At 39.9% G+C, this 20,354-nt stretch overlaps 1 protein-coding gene across 2 annotated transcripts in view; it reads right to left on the bottom strand.

Moving 5' to 3' along the window:
* The window catches only part of SAMSN1 (SAM domain, SH3 domain and nuclear localization signals 1), a 154,365-nt gene extending 137,937 nt beyond the window's left edge, over nucleotides 1-16,428 (bottom strand). Inside the window, exon 1 of one of the 2 annotated variants that reach the window (XM_085241259.1) lies at nucleotides 16,256-16,428. The gene's annotated coding sequence lies outside the window, so the exon portion shown is untranslated. The remainder of the gene's footprint in view (nucleotides 1-16,255) is intronic. The other variant, XM_085241268.1, reaches the window with a different exon arrangement.
* Nucleotides 16,429-20,354: the final 3,926 nt, after the last annotated feature.

Consider the following 20,354-nt stretch of genomic DNA (forward strand, 5'->3'; position numbering starts at 1 on the left):
TCGAAAAACGATTATCACTATAGTCAGATGACAAGATTTGGAGACCTCAGGAAACATATGGATTTTATAATAAGAGCAAAAACATCAAGTGACTTATTCACATTTAATTCCCAGTAAGGGCTATAAATTTAATAGAAAAAAATAAGGTTATTAACTACAGCAACATAATTTTCCATGTGCATCAGTGAACTGTGTAAAACATCTGAAGGGAAACTTGCTATTGAGGAGACTGCAAACTAGATACACTGAGAAATCTTCTGCTGTCCTTGCTTACCTATCCTTTAAGCAGCCCTACTTCACATCACTGAAACATAAAATATAAATATTATTATTTAATGTTAGGAAGTATTTGTAATTGGAGATGAAGAAAAGGAAGATCTGTAGGAAGATTAGTACATGAAAAGTAAAAAAAAAAAAAAAAAAAAAAGAGAAAAGTAGGATGAAAATGAAATCAAAAGGCAAAAGCACCCTACCCTACAATAATATATTGACTAACAGCATCGATGAAGAACATCCTAACAGACAGAAGTATGATTTTGTGAAATTTGGATATCAGTGATGAGGCCGGTTTCCACCTCTCTCTTTCCATTGCCTGCTTTCATCCTCACTTTTTATCTGTTCCTTGGGTTCCTGAGACGTGCTAATGCATGGGTGTGTTTTGAAACCCTTTCGAACCCAGAACCAAAGTCATTTCGCTGCAGCATCACTCCTGGCTGTACTGAGGGCTTAGTACTGAGACAGAGCTACAGAAAGGTGGGAACTGGAGCTAAGACTGTCCTTGTAAAGCTAGATCTCTTAAGCATCAAAAGTTTAATGCTTGTTGCAGAAATCTAGTCAACAAAAGACTTCAGCTAACAGGTGTTAGCTCAACTTTAAGAAGCAATTAAAATAAGATCCAACCTAAAACATCTGAATAGTAGCTTCTGCCCAGTATTTGCCTCAGACAGGAAAGTCCTGAAGGCAAGCCTGAGAAGACAGCAGCTATTACCTGTTTCTGTATCTTGAAGCACAGGTAGTACTGTCAACCACAGTTCCCATTCCTTGAAGATTTCCTGGATAGGGAGCACCATTTAAGAATTCATTAATCTTTACTTTGTTTTCATACTTTGCTGAAGATTAGGCATTAGTCAGTGATTAGGTTGTGAAATCTAAGTAAGTCATTAGATTACAATCCAAAACTTTGAGAAATTTCTTTATTATATCCTTACTAATTAAAATAAAATGGCAAACCAGAATCAGAACAAAATTTTCTTTCAGTACCCATTAGATTTGAATAAAGCTGTAATTTAGTGAGATATCTAAGCAGTTTGTCATATTAACATTATAATTACTCCTTAATAAAAGCCTGCACATAGCAAAAAGCAACAGCAAATTGAGGGGAAAATCCGCCAGTTTGACTCAATAGCAGCACGAGAGTACCTGACTTTTGTCAGTTACCTACTCTCACATCTAGAAATATATCATTGCTCTTGAATTTGCTGTCTCTTCAGAGAATATCAGCATGAAGGAACGTGCAAAGGTCTGCCTTCAGTTCAGACTGTATGACTAGTATATTTGAACTAGGACAAGTAAAAAATATAATTGGCTAAAAATACAGGTAAGCAGTAATACAGAGAGAAAGAAAGAAAAAGAAAACATAGAAAGAATCATGCTTTAAGTCAGCTCCCAGAAACCCATACGCTCCAATGCTGCTTCCAAGGGAAGATGATTTATGCAGCTCAGGCTTCAAGATAAAGGTATTATTGCAGGCTGCTGTTCCTTGTGCAGCATAGGAGAGCCCTCCAGGCAACCTGCTGTGATTTTCTTCTATTTCTTTCATTCCTTAACTTTCAGCTGAACTTATTTAATTAGCTCTCCAGCTCTAACATGAAGATCCTTTGCCTCCTCTCACCTTTTCCAGTTCCTGAAGTACAAACCCAGCTGTCTCTCAGTGTTCCCTAACAAAGTGCCTCGTGAGTATCCTTGTTTGGAGTTTATGTCCCAGCTCTTCCTTTCTATCAGCTGTCAACACTCCAGAAGTCCATATAGTCCAGTCTGCTGCTAATTCCCAGAGGTCACCCTAGAAACATCAGTTCAAAGGAAATTCCTACTTCCCCCTCTTTATGGTTCTTCTGCCTTGGGAGCTGTGATAAAATAAAGTTGATCACTTCCTATGGTTTTGGCCCGATTTATCTTTCCAGAACATCTCTTCAACTGACTGTCACCACCAAAGCTGTTTCTGAAGACCCTCCTTAATTTGTTGTCTTTCTCTGGAGAGTCTTTGAAGGTCTCTCACTCATTTTTGTCACTTTCTCTTTGGAAAGAGATAGTACAATTCCCCTTTGTGACTGTGTTTCATCCGTGACAGACTTTCCCTTGGTGGCCTGCTAGTGTCAGCTCTTCCTCTTCCTGAGCGTTAGAGTCATACAACTCAACTCCCAGTGAGCTCTACTCATCTTTTCAGTACTTTCTTATAAAGAGGTCACAACATGAACCCCGTTCTTCAGACTCTAGAAGCTCTAAAGAAAACCGACTACTAAGAGACAAGATTGGTGACTTAAGCAGAGCTCATCCATTTAAATTAATCACTCAGTTAAAATCAATGGTGCAAAAAAAAGTGGTTCAGTGGAAATTCATTGTCATCTGGAAGCATATATACCTAAATGTGATGAGGTTATCTGCACCACCAAAATACTTGTTTACCACTCAAAAAAGGCACGGTGGTTTGGATGGATACCTCAGTACTGCATACATTTAAAGATGTGTCACAGGAATGGAAACCAAAATTACTCTAAGTTAACAAGCACTCTGTCTTCAGCATCTTCCTCTTAAGATGATCAAAGATCTTATTTCATATTATTCATATCACATAGCAGCTCAGAAGGCCAATGATATTCTGGGCTCCATCAGAAGAGGGGTGGCCAGCAGGGACAGGGAGGTGATTGTCCCTCTCTACTCTGCCCTCACAAGGCCCCATCTGGAGTACTGTGTCCAGGTCTGGGGCCTCCATACAGGAAAGATGTGGAACTGTTGGAGAGAGCCCAGAGGAGGGCCACTAAGATGATCAGAGGTCTGGAGCACCTCCCCTTTGAAGACAGGCTGAGGGAGCTGGGCTTGTTCAGCCTGGAGAAGAGAAGGCTACAAGAAGACCTCATTGCAGTCTTCCAGTATTTAAAAGGGGATTATAAAAAGGAGGGGACTCAGCTTTTTACAAGGGTAGACAGTGATAGAACAAGGGGGATGGTTTTAAGCTCAAGAAGGGAAGGTTCTGATTGGATGTGAGGGGGAAGTTCTTTACAGAGAGAGTGGTGAGGTGCTGGAACAGGCTGCCCAGAGAGGCTGTGAATGCTCCATCCCCGGATGTGTTCAAGACCAGGTTGGATGGGGCTCTGAGTAGCCTAGTCTAGTAGCAGATCTGGAGATCGGTGGCCCTGCCTGTGGCAGATGGATTGGAACTTGATGATCCCTGAGATCTCTTCCAGCCCAAGCCATTCTATAATTCTATATTATTTCTTCATTCAGCTTTGCATATGCTGCCAGAGATGGCAGAAACATTTGAAATATCTTAATTGTTCAAGCAGAATAAGGACACATTTTCCAGAATTGTTTTAGGCCATCTCAGCTAGCTCTGCACACTACTGTATATGCTACACCGGTTGAGGGGTTATAAACACATTCAGTAATTAATTTTATGTCCTTGTAACACTTTTTACTCACCAGCAGATGTTATGTCATGTGAGTATATCCATCTGTCCCACATACGTTTCTAAAACACAAAAGTCAAAGGCCAAGTGCTCCCACCAGTGTGGGTACACAAGGTTACTGCTAACATGTACTACTGTTATTTTTTAGACAAACACATTTATACATAAAAAGCCAATTACATGGCATGTGTGAAAATAGTTATATTAAATCTAGATGCATTGTAAATCTAAGATTTTTATAATGTAGATATATCTCCGTTCCTAAAGTAAGTAGAAGTTTAACTACACACTCTGGCATGACCAGAAGCATGAAAAACATGACCTTTGAGAGAGTAGTTTTTTCAAATATGTAAAAGACTGATGCAGAAATGAAAGGAAATAAACTGTTCTCCTTATGCATTGTGAAGAGGGCAAAAAATAATGGCCTTAAATTGCACCAAGAAACTTTCAGTTTGACATTACAAAAACCTTTTCTAAGTGTAAAGCCACACTGCTTGGGCTGGCAATGGAGTCTCCTCTGGCAGTTTTTAGGAACGAGCCTGACAAATATCTGTCAGAGCTGGTGTAAGTAGAGCTGATCCAGTGTCAGAGCAGAAGGAATAACCCTTCAAGATCCATCCCACCTCTCTTCTGTATTCATCTATACCATTGAGAACCAGCATTAGGCAAAGCTTGACTACCTTCTTGAAAAATCTTTCTTACAATGTTTTTCATAGAATCAACATGTTTAGAAAAGCCCACTAAGATCATCTAGTCCAACCATTCATGCTTCAACATAACCACAATCCACTAATTACCATATTTCATCAGACAAATACAAAACTGGCTGCAGCACAAAATGAAGCTTTTGCCACAGTGGAGCCACCTGTTTGGTGAACACAGAGCTGCTCATGCCCACAGAGCTCAACAGCTCTTGACCTGCTTGTCTCCTTGCTAGGGATGCTCAGACAGCTCAACCAGGCAATCAGATAAGGTCTATCCTTGAGAACACATAATTCTCAGATATTATTAAGACAGTCCCTTCTATAAAATCAATGTGTGGCTCTCTGAATATGTTTATGCTTTGTAAGATCCATTGTAATACCACAACAAATTTCCCTAAATTTGAAAGCAAATACATAGCAGAAGACAGAATATTTACACTCATATGAGTAACGAGTTTGTAGTATTCTGTTCTGTAAGCATCTCTGTTTTTGTAGTGGTGAACTTGAAGGGTAAAATAAAAACCTCTTGTGCTAGGCAAAGCAAATGCTCTGAATTTAGAGTGAAAGAATTCTACAGTGTATTTTCTTAAGAAATGGATCACATGCAATTCAGTGATAGAAATACTGTTTCCTAACCTAATTTAATAATGCAATCAGAATGACCTCTCCTTCACACGTTAATTGAGAAAAAAGAAGAGTCTCCAACAGACTAAACAGAAGCTACTCTAGTTTTTAATCAATAGTCCTATTCCCACTGGCTATGTATTTCAGTTCAGAACATTGTAATTAAATACAGTGATGAGCTATGTTTCTTTATGAATGAAGCCTCTTGTTCCCATCTATATAGATACATATATATATATATGTAACACTAGAACGAGTTTGCTGCTTAAATCAAATGATGAGTCTAAATAAAATTACACTAATGACCTTTTGGAAGAAACCTTCAATTTGATGAAAAACCCCTTTAACACTGTCAATGAAATACTTTATTATGGGTTTGGGTTTGGTTTTTTGCTTTTTTTTTTTTGCTTTTTTTTTTTTTTTTTTTCCTATTCAGAATACTGGAATGATACAATAATAGTAGCATTTGGATTGAAAAAAAAGTACATGTTATAAAAGTATATTATAACATTCCACTAAAAATTTGAGAGCCTACAGATATCATATTCAATATCATATTCAACTAATTCTACATAGTTGAGGTTAATAGCATTTCAGTCCTACATAAATATTTTGAACTTATTTTCCCTTGAAATATGCAGGTTTAAAGTAATTCATATGAATGCTCAAGCCTAAATAGGTAGACTGGAAAGTTCACATACAGCATACCATTTTGCCCATAGGCAATTTATGAAATTGTCATTAGGATTACTATTGCTTAGCAATCACATGTACAAAAGTACTAAAAGATTTAGGAAACATAATTGCATTTCACCACTTTGCAGTAATAGACCAAACTATGATTTTTTCTCATAAGCAAGAGAAAATAATCCTTGTTATTTTGCTATTTAAACAGGGCATACAGGCTATTTAAAAAGCCATACAGAGGTGCTACGAGGACAGGGATATCCTCATTCTAATCCTAAGTGATTAGTCATGTATCTCCAGTGATTCTGCTTTGCATAAGAATATTCGTTTGCCCTTGACTTTATCGCAGGCTAAAGTTAATGGGCCAAACGCATCCGTCGACTAAAGTGGTCTTAACTCCAAGGGTAAGTTTGGCTTACCATAAAGAAACACTGTTGGTAGAAGCCTAGAGAAGTGTAATCGTAAGAAATACATCCTGGCATCATCTTGTACCAGTGTTGCTGGGATATATTCAAATGTGCAAATAAAAAAGAATAAGTGTTGTTTTCAAAGTGCTATTTCTTTGTTTAGTGAGGAACACATTGATTTACTTAATTTTACAGCTCTAATGCTCTCAGAGCTAAATATTTCTTACTAAGGACTCACTTGTCTAAGAATCACATGCACAGAACTATGCTGTATTTTCCACATGTTCATACAGATTTCATGAAGAAAATTAAACAATGGAAAGCTTAAAACACTGAAAGTGATGCAAGCTTCAGCTGTTTGTACTTAGAAAACAAGAAGTATGTTGAAAAGTTTTCCATTTATTACAAAGAAACCAATAGTTATTACAGGATGCTAAAGCCTCTCTTACTTGTGATACATTTTAAGATTTTATGAAAGATGGGAAGTTCAGAAGGAAATGCTTTCCTCTTTAAAAGAAAGAGAAGAAGCTTCTGGAAAGAGCCTGCAGAAGGATGCATTAGAAAGCAAGAGCCCCATCAGGCAACAGAACTCTCCTTAGCACAGAAACTCAGGGCATTCATTAGCTCAGAATATTAGGTTGTGAGGATATAGTTCCAACCCAAAACGTTACCTATCTCACAAAAGGTAAACTGATTCAGAGGATCACAAAAGTTCTTCTTCAATAAATCACAGAAAGATCAGCTCAGCTGAATATACAGCTAGCAGACTCTTCTAGGTCTCTTTAAGATCTAGAAAATCATAGAATCATAGAATCACCAAGGTTGGAAAAGACCTCTAACATCATCCAGTCAAACAATCCACATATCAGCAATATTTCCCACTAAACCACGTCTCTCAGTACAACATCTAAAGGTTTCTTGAACACTTTCGAGGATGGTGACTCCACCACTTCCCCGGGCAGCCCATTCCAGCACATGACCACTCTTTTAGAGAAGTAGTATTTCCTAACATCCATCCTGAACCTGCCCTGGCACAACAGTACATTCTCTCTATTCCTATTGCTACTTACCTGAGAGAGGAGACTGACTCTCACCTCATCATAACCTCCCTTCAAGTAGTTATAGAGAGTGATAAGGTCACCTGAGTCTCCTCTTCTCCAGACTGAACAATCCAAGCTCCCTCAGCCGCTCCTCATAAGACTTGTGCTCCAGACCCCTTCTCAGCTTTGCTGCCGTTCTCTGGACATGCTCCAAAACATCTTTCTTGTAGCGAGGGGCCCCAAACTGAACATAGTACTTGAAGTGCAGCCTCACCAGGGCTGAATACAAAGGGATGATCACTTCCCTGCTCCTGCTGACAAAGTTATTTCTGATACAAGCCAGGATGCCATTGGCCTCCTTGACCATGTCAGCATACTGCTGGTTCATATTCAGCCAAGCATCAACCAATACCCCCAGGTCCATTTCCTTTACACAGTCTTCCAGCCACTCTGCCCCAAGCCTGTAGCCTGGGGTTATTGTGGCTCAAGTGCAGGATCCAGCACTTTGTCTTGTTGATCTTCATCCTATTGGCTTCAGCCCAGCTTCCCAGCCTGTCCAGATCCCTCTGGAGAGCCTTTGTACCCCCCAGACAGATTGACACTTCCTCTCAAGTTGATGTCACTTGAAAACTTATGGAAGGTACGCTTAATGCCCCCATCCAGGTCATCAATAAAGATACTGAACAGGACAGGCCCCAGTATCAACCTCTGGGGAACACCACATATGACCAGCCACTCCATTCACCACTACTCTCTGGGCCTGGCCAGCCAGCCAGTTCTTTGCCCAACAACAAGTGTATCTGTACAAGCCACGGGCTGCCAACTTCTCCAGGAGAATACTGTGGAAGACAGTGTTGAAGGCTTTGCTGAAGTCTAAGTAGACTATGCGAACAGCCTTTCCCTCATCCACCAGGCAGGTCACTTGATCATAGAAGGGGATCAGCTGCCCGCACAAACTGCCGCACTGCACCCTTCTGACGTGCCTCTGTGATGTCACAACGCTGCCGCCACACGGAGGACAATGGCGCCTGGAGCTGCCACCTGACAGGGCAGCTCCTCGGCCAGCTGAGGCCATTCCATGTTTCGCCATACAATGCGTTCCCTCCAGAGCTGATTGCCTTGCCTGTGCCACAATAATTCAAACTGTATTTTGAATTCTTTTTGCCAAAACATGTTTCTGTCTAACAGTAACATACCAAAGGTCTTGACAACAGGTGACCTACCGCAATATTATTTTTTATGATAAGTCTATAAAATAATGTAGTTAAAATAATCCTTAAACTACTGAAGTTTTTCACAGCAATTCATTCGTTCCTTGACAGAGAGGAACAAGAAATAAAAATCACACATAGCCCTTAGAGATGCCATACCGTGGTTGTGTCTCTGTTAAGGATGACAGTAGATAATAGAGAACAGCAGTTCAACCTGATCTCCTTAGAAATACTGACTAACACAATTTTTGTATGCACCAGGAGAGGTCATTCGGCAGGAGTATGGCCAATTAACTTACCCTGGTGAATCAGACCACTGAGATATATTCCTGGATGCTACATACAGGTCTAATGCTTACATTTTAAAGTCAGAATCCAAACATTATTTGAAGGAAAGAGAAGGTCGCTCTTAAAACGAGGGACTTAAAGTCATCTTTTCTTCTTATCTTGAAGCTCAGGAGCTGATTTGATTTCAGTTAAAGACCCTTTACTCTGAAGAATTTACCTGTAAGGAAGGAGCTCACTGATTTAGCAAAGAAAATCATAATTAAAAAAAAAAAAACAAAGGCGGGAGTCTGAAGCCTAAGTAATTCCTATTAGGGATAAGGAACATATAGTTAAAAGTCAAATCAGATGGGAGTCTGTGCATGGATATATTAGGTTCTCCTCTTTCTGGGGTATTTGAGAAAACACTGGCTGCATGTATGGGAGCTTTTCTTCATTTAATAAAAACTATTGGGCTTGTATCAAAGAACACTTTATTGTCAAAGCTAGACAATAGCATGAAAGTACTCACCTTACTTAAGATATAGGATCTGATCAGCTCTCCTGAAAGCTAAAAATGCTCAGAAATGAAGGTATTACTAAAATATGTATATATATACATATATAAAAGAATAACTAAACTTTTAGGTAAGTAAGAATCTCACATGCCAAGCAGAACACAGTAAGTGTTCACAGAGCGCTCTCACTTCTGCCCACACTATCCTTGCAGGCAGGTAGGTCTTGCTTTTAGTCTTGAGCTACTCAGTAATTTTTTTAGTGGTGCAAACTCAGTCAAGCCCTGGTGGCACATGGTGAGATATTTCTATTTCTCTGAGGGCAGATTTTCCCTCTCTAGATGACCTGCCCTTTCCATTCCTCAAACCATACACCCCAAGCAGGTTTAATTCCTTATAACAGCAAGAATTAACACATTTCTTTTTTCCCCAAAGGTTTCAATTTAATCAATTTAAGGAGCATAATTCATCTTTGAACAAGTATATATGTATGTATATATACATGGATATTAGACTACTTAAATGGTACATATACTACTATAAATATATGTATGTATATATACAGAGAGATATAGATATCTCCTTACACACAGACTTTTGAGCACCATGAGATAAGACATATAAAATTTCTTCCTCAGATTAGACAAAATGGTTTAAGCCTAAGGGCTTCTTCTGGCTTCTGATGTTGGTCTGTGTTGTAATTTGCTCCCTATACCTCAACATTTCATAGCAATTGTTGTTGTTTAAGTGAGGAAGTTAGAAGTTTCCTAATAAATAGTTTTTAACAAATTCCCCAAACTCCTGTTCTTTAAAACAAAGATTATAATTGTTATAGCACTGAGTTACAATGAGATTGCTATGGCAGATCTGTCAGCATATGAGTAGATAAATCTGAATTACTCCCATGTCATCAAACATTGCTTGAGGAAGAAACAGGCTTCACCATGCTTTCTTATCATATATTTTAAATACAGAAATAAACACACCTAGTTCCTAACTACCAACTACACGAGGAGGAGGTAGGTCCTCCTAACACCACTGTCTTCAAGTGATTTTAAAAGATCCCTATATTACAAAATAGCGATAGTATTTAATGATACCTCAGTGGATCGGCCACTAAAGGAAAATGGTACGCACACTTATCATAGCATTATTATCACAATAATATGTCTATACTTGTACACAATTATCTACTCTGGAACCCTGAACTATTTTTGTTCCCCTGTCTGCTCAGGGAGTGCTGCCTCTTCTGCTTACTTTTCCAACAGAAGATGGCATTTTCACTGAACCATGAACCTGCTTTGGCATAACAAATGCTCCTGGATGCTTCTCAAAATGTGTCACAAAGTGAACATCCTTTGTCTACTCCAATTATATCAGCATTATTCCCTTCTTCTAGCTGTCATTAGAGTATCTTCTATTTTCAGAATTTCTTGTAAGTGTTAAGACCTTTCTTTCTCAATCATTGCACTTGTGTCTGATCACAGAAAAAAGTCACCATGTGGCATGATGAAGAAAGGGGAAGTTGCTATTTCCTTAGCCTTTGTTATGTCTTTTACCTATGAGAGGATCTGATCCTGCATTACTAATGGATCAAAGGTCTTCTACTGACTTCAGTCAGAATTTCTAAGTCTAAAAATGCATACAGGCTGAGACCATAAAACTTACTATAATTTTTGGAGTCAGCCAAGCTAAGTTCAATATTCAAGATGTTTGTTGGAAGAATGTTTTTCTCTACAAAGAGAGCGCTTGGAATAATGCAACTTTTCTAAATAGCAATGTACTTTTATTTACACACCCTGGAATATTCCAGCTCCATTTACACTGTATTAATTCATTTAGGTCTGTTACCAGAATAACTTGTTCAATTCAAAGGGCAGGCCTGGCTGCCACAAGGCTTTTTGAGAGGAAAAGCTGTGCAACTATAATGCTGTGATTATTTCATATTGCTGGAGGCTCACTTGCATTGGCGACACAGGGCTGTGGATTGGAGAGGGGGTGATCTGGACACCACAAAAATAATTTTTCTGCATATAAGTATGGGAGGCTAAATGTCAGTCCCAATACCAAATTTCCTTGCCCTCCACATACATGTATTTGAACAAATTTAGGTAATTTCACTGCAATTTTTAGTGAGCACCAGTAACTTCAGGGTATTAACACCAGCCCCCAAAATGCCCTGCTGTAGTGATAACAACAGTTCTCCTGGCAGCTGAGATGCTGGAGCTTGCAGGCTTAGCTATGTGACAGAGAAGTAAGGAGCAGAAATAACTCATCCATGCATTCTCATAACTCTTCTGTACATTTTCACAATCCACATTCCTAACATAAGGAAATTTGAACAGCATGCAGTGTTTTATAGTCACTGCACACAGTGAGTCCAACAGACAAGAGCATGCCACCTTCACTTCATGGAAATCTCTTTGCCAAACTCTGACAGCAAGACTGGACCCTGGTTTTTGTACAGAGTATAGGAACTACACAGAGAGTCTCACCCTGATAAACTGTCTACATTCCCTTGTATACTGCAGACAAAGAATATTTTCTGCATCAACTATGGGCAATTTCTCAAAAGAAAGCATCCAGCACAAATTCAAAGCATCTTCATGGATCTGTGGTCCCCACTTCAGAGAGTACAGATGTTCCCATCTTTCCCCTGTACCTCCAATACCCCGAGATCTTCAGGATGCAGGATCAGACTGCCCCTCTTTCATTCCAGTGCATCTTAACACGTAACAGACATGCATAAAAAAATGGTGAGGTTCATTTAACCTGGATTAAAGCCAAGGTTCAGAAGTATGCATACAAGGGCTGGAAACAAAAAGGCTGCAGGAAAAACAGAATACAATCTTGTTTGCAATACTTCATTAAGATATTTACCCAAAAACATAGTCCTTGGACTCCTGATCGCTAGTTTACATAAGCTTCTCCTATTCTCATCTGCTAGTCTAGATGATTTCCTTCTGTGCCATTTTTGATGGCTTTTCCTAGAGACTTCAGAGACCCCTTCCCATTTTTCCACCTTTTGCTTCATTTCAGATTAAATGTTTTCCTGAAGGCATGCATGACCTGTGGGCATCTATGAGAACTTTTGAGCTGAAAAGCACCCCATATATCAGACTGTACATATTTTAACTGCATTTTGTTATTTTCTTATCAAAACAATTCCAGACATAAGAATGGGAGACTTGATGAGATGAATCTCAAAGCTGATGGCTCCCTGCAGCTCCAATTTCCTGTCAGGTCTTGGAGATTTCTAAAGAAATCAAGGAGGTAGGAGATATTACATGAACTCAGTTATTTCTGGTTGAAATAAAACTATCTGCTTTAGACTGCATCTATTTAATAAAACATCAGCCTTTAAATTACTTGAATTATCTCATTTGTAATTTCTATATTCAGAGAGCTTCCCTGCGTAGCTATCAGTTTACGATGTCCTTGTTTTCAGAACACCTGAAGTATCTGTTATATTTAATTAAAATAAAAGGAATATGTTAACGGCACCTCTGTGAGACATATTTTTCTAGCATTCTCCTTTAAAGCTAAGGAGTAGTGGCATATGTTCAATAAAATAATCTTTATTACTCAGTTTTGCACTGTAAACTCTATAAAATATCATAAAAAGAAAGTAGGAGAAAGTGAAATCTCAATAATGTTAAAGGTTTCAGACTCTCTGGAAAATGAGTTACTTCCTGAAGCTGTAGGCTTAGAAAAAGGCCCTTTTCACCAAAAGATTTAAACGTCAGTACAGCCAGTTCTGCCTTGCACTTCCTGTACTGTAAAGGTTATGGTACGCCAGCTAGAATCAACACAGAGTCAAACTGCAAATTAGATTACAGAGCTGAAAATAATTAAGCAATAATGACAGAGTAACAGGGTATTTCCTGGGGCTTAATGACCTGCAGGGAGGAGCTGAGGCTAAACATCAGGAAGAAAACTGCTACAGTATATTTTTTCTGGCCCTTGCATGTACAAAGGGCAATGCCACTCTGCTGCTACTCCCAGAGAATTAATGCTCACAGGGCTAGTCCATCAGATTTATTTATTTGCCACCAGACCCAGACTGGGGCACTGCAGTGCCCTGGCTATGGCAAAGTAATTGGAGACAAGATAACAGAAAGACAGCTCTGTGTCAGCCAGTTTTTGTCGTGTAGGGATAGGGGAATTAAATCAGTTGTTCATTGAAAGCTTTCTTGCTACATGGCGTGGGCGATTCCAGCCATCTCCTCTCTGCACCAAGTCCCACAGCCTCTTCCCAGGCACCTCACCTGACCTTTCTTTCAATCCCACACTCCATAAATAATCTAATTCCTTTTATTTTTCTTCCCAGCCAGCCCCAGCCCTCTCCCCACAGCTTCCCCTTCACCTCCCACACAGGGCAGGCAGCTCCCTGCTTGTGACCCACTTGCACAGAGCACACAAGGTTTGTTTCCCTTTGCTCCTTCCCCTGCCCCTAGCAGACTCTTGGTGCTCATACTTTGGACTCTCTCTGTGGGGTGCTGGGGTGAGCATATCCCCCTTCATGCTAATGGCTACCCCGTGCTCCCGGCTCAGAGAGAGAGCACTAAGCCAAAGGAACCCAATCTTCTCTTATGTTTGCAGCAGAACTAAATCTATGCTTTCACCGAAGAATGACATTGCTAAGATGTGATATTTATTTTTTCTTCTGGTTTAGGCTTTTCCTCCTAAACTGTTATCCTTTGCAGTCTTAGTTCTGCACAGTGGATAGAAAGTAGATGAAATGTATGCCTTTTTCCTTTTCATTTTCATCTTTTACTTCCTTCTTTCTTTCTTTCTCTGTCTTTCTAATATAAACAATGTTTATGCCAGCTCCTGTTAATGTCCATTAAAAAAAAAAAAATTAAAGCATATATTATGCCAGCAAGATAAAGACTCCTCCCAAATACTATTTTTTATCCCTAATCAAAACAGAATTACTACAGACTTAATAACCTAAAGTCATCTCTTGTGCAACTGTTCTGGAGTCAAGGGAGTCACACTGGGAATGGATTTGGCCCATTCTGTGGAAAACAGAGCTCAGAGGTCAGGGTGACCTGATTTGCAGCAAGAATGTAAATACAAGTGATAGAGTATTTATATTTTAATCTCTGAAATGCAGAATAATAATCTAATTTTTAGGCCTGGATTTTTGCTCACTGTGACTCAGAAACATAAACCCAAAGTTGTGTAATAAACCAATAATAAATTGTACATCAAAATGTGTCATCATTACTTTTTACCAAACGAAGATCGGTATTATTAAGTACTATTTACACACCTGGATCTACCAAGTGCTTCACAAGCCAGTTGAACAAGCTGGAGAGCAGAAATCTCATTGCCTATTCCTAAAATGCAGCCACTTTTGTGATGAAAACCAGCAGCTGTTAACACCACACAGCTGTACCGGACAAAGGCTTGGGGCATAAAATGAAGATGATGACTCTACTTATACTAAATTGCAAGTGAAGTGTGAGTAGGTAGAAGGCACAGTAATAACCCAAATACAGAGAGTAATACACTGCCATTCTCTTGACAGAAGTGGGAGGTTGTACTTACAAAAGCATCAGCCTTATCCAAAACTCCTGCAGATCTTTGCCCATTAATGTCACAGACAGTGATCAGCTCAGCACTGGTAGATAGAAAAGATCACAGTGGCCAACCTGAGAACTGTATCTTATCCTTAGAGCACTTCAGCATTCTGTGAGGAGAACTTAACTCCTTAAACCAGCCCCTTTAATTTGTGAGTTCTCACAGCTCAGTGCTTTGTGGGCATTTCCCACCTTTCTCTCCAGCACAGTCTCCTCCTATTTTGGTTAGTTTGGATGCTTGATGTAGACCTGGCTGATGGAGATACCCTGTCATCTTCTCCAAGCCTCCTCCCTCTGTAGGAAAACAAATTGTTCAGAAGCAGTGACAGCATAAAGGGGAAAATCTGCCATCTTTCTTCCCCATTAAATCAGTTATCTTAAAATAACATAGCTAGGGATTTCTTTAAAGCCTATGGGTTCCTCATGAGGGGAGTGGAGGCACAGAGCTGAGCTCTACTCTCTGGTGACAGGACACAAGGAAATGCATCAAGTGTGCCAGGGGAGGGTCAGGGCTGGTGTCAGGAAAAAATTCTTCACCAGAGGGTGGCTGGGCCCTGGAACAGGTTCCCCAGGGCAGTGGTCATGGCCCCAAGACTGACAGAGTTCAAGGAGTGTCTGAACAACGCTCTCAAACAGAGAATCTGACTTTTCAGTGGTGTTATGTGAAGCCAGGAGTTGGACTTCATGATCCCTATAGGTCCCTTCCAACTTGGGATATTCTTTGATTCTACGAAATACTGGCATGTATGTTAGCATGTACGTACTCTAAATGCATGACAAGTGCATGGTGCTTTATCTCCCAGCCAGGACTGTAGGCCCTACTTCAGATATTGCTGATATCACATCAAGCAAGTGAATTCTCCAGTAAATTTCATTAATTCTTTAAACAAGACAAGTCACAAAAGATGTTTTTCAGCCACGTTTGTAAGAGCAGCCTGCTGCTAAACTTTTCATTCCACATGTGCCATCTCCAGACGCAAACTGCATAACATGATATTTTTCCCAGCTCTCTTCAGATCCTGTTTGTCAGGAAGTAATTTCAACGGGCTCACAAGATGAGAAAATACAAAAGCCTGGTAACGTTTTCATTGTCAGAAAGGCACAAGCTCCCTGGATGTCCCTGCAAAACATGGCATTCCTTTAAGTTCCCTTTTCTCCCCTCCCCAGTGGCCCCAAAGCCTCTGGAGAGGCCCAGTCCCCTCCCTCCCTGTGACAGACATCCCGGCAGCAGGGAGAACATCACCACAAAGCAGCCTGCTAAAAAAGTATCTGCCTGGCTTGATAATAATAAGAAGAAGAAAGGGAAAATTTTCCTAAGAACCATGAGACAGATGAAAACGTCCTTGGGTCTGTCAGGCAGCAGAGTAGAAAACGTCTTACAGTCAAAAAGACAAAAGCAGGGAGTAAAAATGCCATGCCAGCAGGTGAAAGCAAAGCTTTTTTGCTTTTTATCTCCTAGGGATAGGGTGGAGAGACATGCATTTCTCCATGGGTTTTTTACCCCCCCTCTTGTTTATGCACCTCCAGCTGACCTGATTATGTCAATGCCTCCTGAAACTCTTTCTAACAACTTCTCTCCATCGCAGTGACACTTCTGATGAAAGCAACATTGAGCTGACCCGGGGAGCCGCAGCAAATTCCTGGAACTGGCTGTGGCTCCTGTGCCACTGTGAACTTTGCAGATTGGGATTTGCTACCCTAAAAGGAGAAAATGGCAGGAGGCAGGAGGAGAGCACTACACTGTGCCCATCACCACTGGGGAGAAAGGGCAGCTCAGCCTGGTCCTAACCCAGCTTTCATGCAGAGCTTTTTGCATTCCTCCTTTTTTCATCTCCTCTTTAGGGAGGGCTGTTTACATTAGGGCTATCAGTGTTGGAAACAAAGCATGAAGTTTCTTATGACATTAAAATTACCCTTCTTCAGCGAACAGGGCACTTGTAAACAGGAACATCTTAAGACATAACATAAACTCATTTTGTTAAGTGTAGTGCGCATCAGCTAATAAAGAAATCAAGTCACATTTACAATTGGGACTACAAATATGAAGGGATTTTTTTTTTTTAGGTGATAATATGCTTTAGAAGGAAATCTGCTTTTCTTGGTGGGGAAAGCTGGGAAGCAGCCAGAAAACAAATCAGAAATCAGATGATGACTCCTGCTGTTCCTTCACTTGGTCAGACTCAGCTCCCCTTTCTGATTTTGTTGACATGCTTACTACAGTTTACTTTGATTTCCCTAAACAGTGACAAGTTATGAAACTCACCAATTCCGTAATTTGCCTCTTCTTTTGGACTATACATGATGGCGAACAAATATTAACTCACTATAGTGATATATGCCACCAGAATAATAAAAGTATTTTACAAGGCGAAGTAAAGCATACATTTCTGAGCTACCATCAGTGATTTTTCAGCACTGTGGAGTCCATATTTTTTTTTCTGTAGTACCTGTGATCTCTTATTTTATTGTATCTTCACCAAGGTCAAATATCACTGTTTTGTGTTTTGATTTGACTTTTGTGGCATGTCCAGAAATCAGATCTTGGGTACTAGTAACAAATATTCAAAATCTTACACGTTCCAAAGAAGTACCCAGCAATCCTGATGACTGTATGTCTAGTAAGGTAGGATTTGAGGTCAAGATGTTAAGTCAGCATAAATTTCTGAACTGCCTCCATAATACCATCCTGTGCTCCAGGTAACAAACAAAACCAAAACCCTTAACAACATGAGCTACTTATTAATGTCACTTTTTATACATTATTTTCAGTTCCTTGCTCTAATACTTGACACTGGGAACACTATCTACCTCATGTAATAATGTACAATGGACAGAGGAAAAGTTTTAAGGATATTTCCGATAAAATAGCATAAAAGGTATTGCACATCTGAGAAAAAACCCTCTGTTGTCTCAGTGGACAGATTGAAATGTGTCAGAGGAGCAGCATATTCTCAGATCAAATAGGCTGTGCTCTTAAACATTAGCTTATTTTTTTTAATCGAAGAAGCCGCGCAATCAAGAAAATTCTACAAAAATAAAAATCTGATCATCCATGATTCATTCATTTTCTATTTAGTATGTCTTACATTGAAGCCAGAACACTCCTGTTGCTTTTTCCTATTCATTAGTACCTCTGATTTAAACCAGTATATATTTCTTATAAATATATATATATTTATATATATATACATTTTTATATTATTTATATTATAAATATAAATAAATATATATATATATATATATATATATACACGATTTTTGCCTCACAGCTCTTCACCAAGGAGTATAAGGAGTAATTACCTGGCTTTGGCTAGGCATAAGGCATGAGACAAGAGCACGCTTTGTTCCTTATGCAAGTAGTCACATTGCTGAGAGAAAAATAATAAGCAAATAATAAGCAATTTTGACATGAAGATGAGAAGGATTATTCTATAATAGAGTTATATGTTATCACCTTCTGACAAGACAATACCAAGAGAGGAAGATTTCTCTCTCAGTAGCCAGCTTAGCCAACAAAGTCTGCAATGTGATTGTCAACCTGACTGGGAGGCTCTTCTGTTAAGCTGTTGGAGGTACAGCCATGGCACAAGAAAAGCAAAAACAAACAGGTGAGGTGTTCTCTGTCATGGTGCTGGCTTACAAGAAGTACAGCAATAGAACATGAGTTGGATCTTTAATTAAACATTTTCTTTGATTTGCATGCAGCTATCTGCTTGTCCATTTCACAAACACAGTGTTTTCAGTGGGATCGATCCCATGGGCCTAGCTCAATTTAAAAAATAAAAATGACACGGGTTTTCCAGCTCACCTTAAAGAAGGTAGGCTCTGATGAGCATGCAGTCTGTTTTGCCAATAAAATGCCTGCTCAGCTTACAACTATTCACCATGTGTCTTGCCATCCCTCACTATGAAGTCTCAAATTTGACTGCAAGCACTTTTCAGCAGACATCATGTCCTTTTTATCCCTGAATAAACTACAACATCTTCTCTGCAGAGTCAAAGAATGAAAAACATTCCATCAACCAACCTGGCCTAAGTAATATTCACTATAGACAACTCTTTGCAGTTATCAGTCTTATGTATAATCCAAGAAAACAAGAGCAAAGGAACAAGAAGAAATCCATGGTGGAATTTTTCAAGCTCGTCCTTGAGAAACACAGAGAGGGTATAAATGCACACCTTCAGAGGAGACTGATTTCAGGCTGTTGAACAACCACTCGACCTCTTCTTGTTGGCAGGATTTCCTTCTTGCAAAAACCCCTCATGTCTGGCACTTTGAATTAGAGTCTTCCCATCAACAGGCTGCCCAGAGAAGCTGTAGTGCCCCATCTCTGGACGCATTCAAGGCCAGGTTGGATGGGGCCCTGGGCAGCCTGAGCTGGTGGGGGGCATCCCTGCTCATGGCAGGGATTGCAGGTGGGGCTGGGTGGGCTTTAAAATTCCTTCCAACCCAAACCATTCTGTGATTCCATGGTATGATTCTATGACCACAGTGTGAGGAAAAAAATGACTCAGGCATAAAAAAGAGCTGCAGGGGACTCTGAGCACGATTCAGTTCCACCTACAGATTTGGCATTTGGCACTGAGTGTGTCGGTCAGACACCTACGGCTGTGCTCAGACCAGCCAGCAGCTGCTGCAGGCAGCACTCAGCCACACAGTGAAGAGATGGATATGTTCCCTGCCAGTTTTTACAGCTATCATGTTAAAACTACTGTGGTGTGACTGGTTCAAAAGTGCACCCAGCATGGCTAAGTAGACCAGTCAATTCAAGGCAGGTGAAACTGTATCCTCCCTGAAGACAGGGGAATCTTGCCAGTGAAGGGCACAGGGTTTCAGCACTCTCTCCAACAGTGGGAAGGAGGTACCCTGATTAACTGCATGTTATTTAGAGCTACATCTTTCCATTCAGCCACAGTAGGTAGGGCGTACTCCACCTAAATGCACTTGCAGGGATTGTAGTTCAATTATTTCTCCTTTCTGGCTCTCACTTTGACCAGAATTAAACCTTGGTGTCTCTTTGCAAGGTGGAGCAGGTTTTCTTTTCCTCTTCCTTCTCTCTGCACAAGACGTTTCAGCCTCGATCATTTGGACTTGAAGGACTGAAGGGCAGATTGTGTGAGATGTGACATTTATCAGAACTCCTCTTTTATTCATGGTTCAATGTGCAGGGCCAGGGGAGAATTTTGCTGTTAAATTTTGACAAATTCTGTCCACTACACACCTATTTAGAATGCAAGGAAAAGAAAAACAACCTACATTTTTCACACGAGGGTGCAGGACCGAGAACAAAAGTCATTCAAATCTTATTCTGACAAGGTTTATTCCTGAAGTGCATGTAAACCACTTAACTAACTCTCTCAATTTGTCTGCAAGAGGAAATAATTGTTAGGTTTATATTTTATATTTTCCCATCACACTTGTATGCTCCATCCTGGAAAAAATATAGTGCACTTTTATCCTAGCAATATATCCCTATATCATGTGGTTACTGTGAGGATTAATCGAACTTCCAAAAGAAGCCCTGTGTGAGTGCTACATATCCCTATTGCTGGGTTGTTTTTTTTTCCTACTGACATCTCCATCTCCAATAAAACCTGAACATATCTCCATGCTCAAGAGGCAAGTCTGTG

The sequence above is a fragment of the Meleagris gallopavo genome, chromosome 1, assembly GCF_905368555.1.
Source record: "Meleagris gallopavo chromosome 1, MGAL_WU_HG_1.1, whole genome shotgun sequence".
NCBI lineage: Eukaryota > Metazoa > Chordata > Aves > Galliformes > Phasianidae > Meleagris > Meleagris gallopavo.